Genomic DNA, 7913 nt, shown 5'->3' on the forward strand with positions numbered 1-7913 from the left:
TTTTGACGTTCGTAAACGGCAAGAGCTATAACCATGGTTTGCAATACTGTGTCATCCTCATGCGAACTGCAAACTTTTGTATGTTTCGGAGCATGTGTAACTTTCGAGACGCCCGAGAGGGCACGATATAGAATCGCGGCCATCTCTGCGACAGGAGTACGTGCGTTGGCAGAGCCGAAGAATTTTGATCGATTTTCGATCTCAGGAAATGTTTCCGAAGCGGGAATGCCAAACGTCATTACGCGTGCATAACTTGAGAATAAAAATATATAATTTGCATGGCGTTGGCAAGGGGGAATAATGTGAGCACAATCAAACTGGGCTCGAGGACTTTTAATGACACGTTGATCAGCATTTAGTAATTGCCGGACGGTGGTTCGCACACCTTCCTTTAGATTCCCCGGTACCTGAGCTCTGCGCTGGCGCCGCCCTCCCTAACGGTGTATGAGGTGCCGCCGACCAGGGGCACCCGTGGCTTTTCGCTATGCGTGGTTATTCAGGGATGCTTACACCAGCGACTGGGAGTCGTGCAGGCGCACACTGACCAGGTGGCGACATTTGCACGAGCATTTGCCAGCGGCTCGCAGTCTGGCGACCCGGACGCCGTAGCAGCCAGCCGGCTGGGCGAGGCGCGCCGGGCGGCAGTGACGCCCGGCGCCGCACCGCGCCGGCTGCTGGCTCTGCTCTGGACCAGGCGCGCCGGGCGGCAGTGACGCCCGGCGCCGCACAGCGCCGGCTGCTGACTCTGCTCTGGACCAGGCGCGCCGGCCGGCAATGACGCCCGCCGCCGCACAGTGCCGGCTGCTGACTCTGCTCTGGACCAGGCGCGCCGGGCGGCAGTGACGCCCGCCGCCGCACAGCGCCGGCTGCTGGCTCTGCTCTGGACCAGGCGCGCTAGCCGGCAGTGACGCCCGGCGCCGCACAGCGCCGGCTGCTGACTCTGCTCCCGAACAGGCGCGCCAGCCGGCAGTGACGCCCGCCGCCGCACAGCACCGGCTGCTGGCTCCGCTCTGGACCAGGCGCGCTAGCCGGCAGTGGCGCCCACCGCCGCACAGCGCCGGCCGCTGGCTCTGCTCTGGACCAGGCGCGCTAGCCGGCAGTGACGCCCGCCGCCGCACAGCGCCGGCTGCTGGCTCTAGCTGTTGGCACGGCTGGCGGCGCCGCCATACAGAGCCGGCTGTTGGCTCCGCTCTGGACCAGGCACGCCGGCCGGCAGTGACGCCCGCCGCCGCACAGCGCCGGCTGCACAGCTGGGCGGCCCACTCCGCCTCTCAGGTAGAGGTGTAATTGCGAACGCATCGGTTGGGTCACCAAAAGGTATCTTCCTCCGTTTGTTTACTTTTTGGCGTCATAGTTATGTTGGCCACTAACAGCTCTCGCGTCTCATAACGCTAGTTTGTCTCACGCATTACAGAGCGTCATCCTGGTGTAATGAATAAGTATGTGTCAGAGCTTGTTTGGCACCAGCGTGAATATGCAGGATAGAAGTGCATGTGCGCTCTCGCTTATTTAAAGTATTCTTCTTTGCTTTTCCGGAAAAGCCTCTGGGGCTTGGGCTGGTATCTGTGAGGGAAATTGTGCCGTTGCTTAGTAGTGAATCCCAGATACTGACTGTTTCTGCCCTTCAGCCCGTGTGCCTCCATTCCCTCTCCATCCAATTTGCTTCCATTATTCTAAGACCATGGTGATAGTTGTCACAACATGCACGACCCCCGGATTTCAAGATATCCAAACCTCCCACCACCTTCGCTCGTTTTCAGCGCCGGGGCTCCCCACAGTGCCATAACTCACGCGGGTCGTAATCAAGCCCAGGATCGGCATGCCACTCGCGCCGGCTGTCAGCAGCCCGCTCGGGCGCGACACCCGCCCGGGTCCGACGCCCCGCCCTGCCCCGGCTGGACACGCCGCGCCCGGCCGCACCATGAGCCCCAGCTAACGACCGGCGCCAGCCAGTTTGCGTGTCGGGCGCAGATGAAAGAGTTGCCGCGCGGCCGGCGCCGGCGCCCGTCACGACCCCGCGGCGTAATGATGACAAATCGAGCAGGTCCCGGCCGGCGCGGAGCACGTGGCTGGCCTTCTCCCAGCGGGCGCTGCCGCGGCGCCGCCGCGCCCGGCCGGCCGCCCCTCCCACGGCTCCCAGATCCTATCGCACCGGCGGCGGCGGGCACCCGTCTCGGCCGCAGCACCCGTAATTACCCCACTTGACTGACAGATCCGTGCAAGCGAGACCGCTGGACTTTCCGGCGGTGGGTGGAGGATGGAATGCGGCACCCACGTTGAGCGCAACATCCGGTGGGAGGCGCCCAGCGCATCGCCGACACTAGCGGCATGCTGCGCGCCTTGGTCCCGCGTAAATCACCGCTACCTGCGCCATTCACGAACTATCGTCACGCGCAGCATGTGATCACTAATTGGTCTGAGCGACGTCGCTCTGCATTGGGCGTTGACTTTTTGCTGGGATCACTCGTTTTGTCGCTGGTCATATTCATGCACGTTATGTGCGCGAAATTCAATTGTCTGCAATGCATGTCCGATCACTTCTCTTGATTTCAGCATCAGGAGCACATCGCTGAGCTCGAAAAGACGACGAATATGGTGATTCTCTGCATTCGAAATCATCCAATCCTTCGGGCACAAATGAGCACGAACACGAGAAGCTTAGGCGGTCGCACGCGTTCCTCCAAACCGTCGCAAAACGCGCTGTTACAAATTGCCAGGAAATCTATGAGTACAGCGCGCGTCCCCACAAGAGACTGCACCATGAAAATCACTGCAATTACGTCAGCAAAAGGCAGCGCAGCAGGTCCATTAACGGATGACCCCGCATGAAAACGATGGACTTCGCGGTCAACAATTTCAAACCGCAGAAGACGAACAATTGCGGAGCCGGCGTCGCTCTCAAAGCGACAAACGGTATCCACGTCTCTGGAAACGGTCCCGGACTCACCAGGTGCTCGTAGCTCATCAGATGAGGTTTGCCGCTCATCAGACGAGGCTTGATGCTCAGCAGATGAGGTTCGCTGCTCATCAAATGGGACTTGCTGCTCATCAGGTGAGGTTTGCTGCCCATCAGACGAGGTTTGCCGCTCATCAGATGGGGTTTGCTACTCATTTTATGATACGAAATCCAATAGATCGATAGTTGTTAGTCGCTGTGCTTGCCCTGAGCCAAACCATACAGGAAACGTTTGCTCCTAGTGTTCGTTGAGCCATTCTTTTATTTTAGGTGTGTGGGAAACTGATCAGCAGGCACCAGCAAAGCCAATCCAGACTGGTGTCACGACATTGGTGCTGCAGCAAAAACTCATGCCAACAGGAGTGCTACGATATTTGTTGCACGTGATGCTACACTTTTTGTGCAAAAACTTATGCCGATTCCTACGCGATATTGCATCTTATACACGACGTTAACGTTGCATGGCAACATGCATACTACAAAAACATGTACCCGTCAATACCTCTAGAGCAAATGTTTATACAGCCTTTACCTATACGCGGGATTATTTCTACTGCAAAAACTCACACACGATAAAATTTATGCTGCAAAGAAATATCCTTGTCATTTCTTCCACAACAGACATAAACAGCCTCTGCTTGAACGTGACACAATTTCCTCTGCAGCAAGTTATATGTGATGTAAGTGCTACACGAGTCACAACACGACAAGGCTTGGAAAAGTAGTGAAAAACGTATTTTTGAGAAAAAGCAACATGTCCGTCATTACGTCTACTGCAAAACCTATATACTGTTTGCCTATCAGCAATATTGCTTCTTCGTCCAACACTTATATGCGATATGTATGCAACATGATAAAGGCAACGTTCTATAAATCATAACCATTTGAACTCCAAGCCATAGGTCAAGCCTCACCAAAACCCCAGAGGAAACGAACGCATCGGACACTTAAACGTGCGAAATCAGACATTACAATCGACAGAACCACAACGGCAATAGTTCTACGCGACATTTCTCCTATAAGAAAACAAACGCATGCGCACTGCCGAAGTGTTACAACACAAGTTCGAGGGCTAAGCGGGGAGAAAACGGTCAAACCTGCTTCAAAATACATAAAACACAGCGTTTGCCCCGGAAGTGATATACCCATCTCAGATGAGGGATGAATAGGGACTCTGGATATGAAACTACACCCGTGGCCTGGTGTTCACTGAAACACGATATCTCTTTTATGAACATGAATAAAAAATTTCAGTGTTGCACGACAAAACTAATGTTTCAAGAAATGTTATTCCTTATTGAGATTTTGCTGCCAAAACTGCAACATACGTTTGTCGTGCTTGGCTCGTACGCCAAGCACGACAAAGCAACAAAATAGCGTAACAGTACAAATAATGTCTTGTGTCGACACCATTAGCCTTTAATCGCAGCATTGCCCAGTTTCGGTTTCCTCCTATCCTGCCAATGGTTCCTGCATCCCTGGTAGGTGTCCACTCCTTTCGCCCCCCACGGCAAGTATTGGCAGTAGAAGTAATGCTACAGATTCGTAAAGACTCTAAGTTTTAGCAATAAAGGTAATGACAGGTGTGTATCCTAAAATATCATGTTTTGTCGTGAAGCACTAATGTCACGTGTAGGTGTTCGCAGTAAAGGAATATCGTCTAGAAGCAATGACTGCTACGTTTTTGCAGTAGAAGTAATGGCGTGTTAAGTTTTTAAGCATAAGTTTTGCTGCGTACCACTTCCATCGCGCATAAGTGTTTGCGGTGTAAATTATGATATGTATAAGCAATACCTACATGCTTTAGAAAAAAATTTCGTGGGCACAAGTTTTTGAACTACCTACAAGCCTTGTTGTGTAGTACCAATGTCGCGCAAAGGTCTTTGCAATAGAGGTTATGTCGTATATACGTACTAGAGGTATCCATGTTTGCAGTAGACGTAATGACGGGTATGAATTGTTCCGGTAGAAGTTTTGTCGCGTAGCACTCATGGCGGGCATAAGATTTGGCAGCACAAGTCATGTCATAGCACTTCTGTCAGTAGGAATTTTTGTTGCGGCACTAACATCGTGAAACCATCCAAACTGCCGCAGACACGCTTCAACGCCCTGGATCTTGCCGAGGTTCATAGGCGGGCTCGGCCTGTTTCTCTCACCGTTCGTTACAGAACGGAACTACTTTTTCGAGTAACGCGGTGACGGACTCATTGCTTTTAGAAATATTACGCATTGAGTCACTTGCAATACTTTTTCGGTGCGCTACCGCGTTACAGTTTGCGTCTGTTTCTTTTGTTTCAAAGGGAGTGTTCCGCATTATTACCGGGTTTTGAGCTCTAGTAACCATATTGAAGATCAGCCGGTGTAGAGCACAGCCCTGCCCTTCTTAAGATTTAAACCCCTCTATTTTCTTAGCTACACACCCGCGAAAATGTGCAGACTTTTTCAAGGCCACTCAGACATGCATGACGACACAGAAACATCATTCAAATGTTGCCACCCCATTGGCCTTGTGGCGATCAGGTCCAAGAATGATAACATTGTCGGGTCGTTCATGTCTGGTGTTCGTAAGCACGGCTCCCACACATAACGGACTTCGATGGACTCCTAATCAAGGGTGAGCATACAGCTCAATTTTCGAATACGGCGTTAAATTTATTTAGGTTGAGATGCGTTGGTCTAAGTGGGCCATTTACACATGGTGTGTCGATTCGACATTTTGTTTCATCAGCGAATTTTAATGGAGTTCACCTTGTTTCACACCGCTCCGCTTCATAAACCCAGTAAGTGTGGAACTGACCCCGCTCCGCGGTGACGTCATCGAAGTGGAAGTTGACTGAACGAATGATAGAAGTCCGATTGTGTTTAGAACGAGACAACATTCTCACCAATGCACGATGGGGTTTCAGGAAAAACCGCGGCACGATTAACCATGAAGTAACTATTGATACGATTGTCCGCATTGGCTTTAAAGAAAACCGACGCGTCGGTGCCATATTCTTCGATGTGGAAAAGGCGCATGATACTCTGTGGCGTTAGGTCTTTTGGCGAGACGCAGCGACACTTTTAATTACGGCATCCGTGGGTCTAGGCACATGACCAACTTCGTGATTGATCACACTTTCAGAGTACTTGAAGGCTCACATTGTTCGGACGCATACCACCAGGAAAATGGCGTACCTCAAGATAGCGTACTGGGCGTTGCCTTGCTTGCTGTTATGATTAACGATATTGGAGGCTTCCTTCCACAGTCTGTCAGCCGCTTGTTTTTGTAGACCATGTCGCAGTTCGGTAACCTGTGTCTACAAAATCCCTAAAGCGGTGGCTGCAGCTTGCCGTGACAAACCTGGAAAGGTGGAGCCTTAGCAATGGTCTCAACGTCCAAAACCGTTGTTATGCATTTTTGCAGATGCCGTCGTCAATGCCGCCGCAATGGCACTTAGCACCTCTCCAAACGAAGCTGTTGTCCGTTCCTTGAGGATAATTTTGGACAAACGCTTGACATGTCGCTTGCATATGAAGACCATACGTAAGAAGTGTTTTTTACATTACTCGTAATGCGGAACACTCCCTTTGGAACAAAAGAAACAGACGTAAACTGCAACGCGGTATTGCACCGAAAAAGTATTGCAAGTGACTCAATGCGTAACATTTCTAAAATCAATGTGTCCGTCACCGCGTTACTCGAAAAAGTAGTGTTTCATCAAACAACACGGGAGTGTGTTGCTCGAACATCGAATGGTGCAGACAGAAAGTCGCTTTTACTTCTGTCCCATTCATTGATACGTTCAAAACTAGGATGTGGATGCTTCGTTTACGATCTTGAGATGAAAACAAGTTCAATCTTACTTACACAATACACAACACCGCATCACGCAATGCCACAGCAGCGTTTAGGACAGCCCCAGTTGCCAGACTCGTGATGAAAGCAAATGAGCCGCTCCCCCCCCCCCCCCCCCCCCCTCCTGGCACTAAGAAGGCAAGTGTTCGGGACGCGATACGCATGTATGCTAGCCCAGTTATCAAACCGCCCCGCTCATGAAGTGGTTTTCACGTCATATCGAAAACTTGTGCAAAAGCGGACCAAAAAGGCGTTCACGCTTCCATTCGGCGTGCGAATGAAACAGCAATGCCGAGCGAGTGGCATCAGTTTGCGAGGAGTATCAGTTTACCAGGTGTGTCCAGGCCTGTTCTGATATGCTTGACAACGACTCTCATTTGGTGGCTACAGGTGAACGGCTTGTGCTTCTAGCTGATTTAGGATTTTCAGCCATGTATACGTCGTGTCAGGCACTTAACAGTTGTGGCGCAAAATGACCATCGCGGTCGGCGCGCCCTTAAATTACAATCATCATGATCAACAAATCAATTATTTTCCAGCTTTTCAAAAAGCTTAGTGTAAGAAAGGGAACGATAAGGTAAAGTTGATCGGGGTGGTCATCACCAAGCAGAATAGTTAAGTTAAATCCAGACCCTCTTTTTCACAGAAGCGTATTAATACAAGTTTATGGTTAAAAAAACTGTGGCCATGTGGTGATGAGACATTTTGCAGTAATAAAACTCTTACAGGGCACGCAGTGCGGTCGAACATCGTGCAAAAACAAAACTGTGTGAGGAAAGTACGCTCTATGTGCACTCTGGCTAACACTTTTTCACCCTGCGATATGTTTAAAGTCGTTCATATTTGCATGCAATGTTTAATAAGTTTCATTTGTGTCATTGCTGTTGCATTGAAACATTTGTCTAGCCGATGTTTTGAGAAAGAGCGTATCAGACATATTTCAAAGGATTTAATGTCCGAAGGAAGATTCGTAATGGGAGAGAGAGAGAGAGGGGGCGCCCTTGGCAGCTCGATCAGTGCGTTCATTTCTGATGATTCCTGGAATCCACAACAAAGATGTTTTGATGCCAATGTTATACAGACGTTGATGCCGATGTCATGTAGATGTTGATGCTTTTT

Source organism: Pollicipes pollicipes, unplaced genomic scaffold (assembly GCF_011947565.3).
Source record: "Pollicipes pollicipes isolate AB1234 unplaced genomic scaffold, Ppol_2.1 Scaffold_6440;HRSCAF=7638_pilon_pilon_pilon, whole genome shotgun sequence".
In the NCBI taxonomy this organism is placed as follows: domain Eukaryota; kingdom Metazoa; phylum Arthropoda; class Thecostraca; order Pollicipedomorpha; family Pollicipedidae; genus Pollicipes; species Pollicipes pollicipes.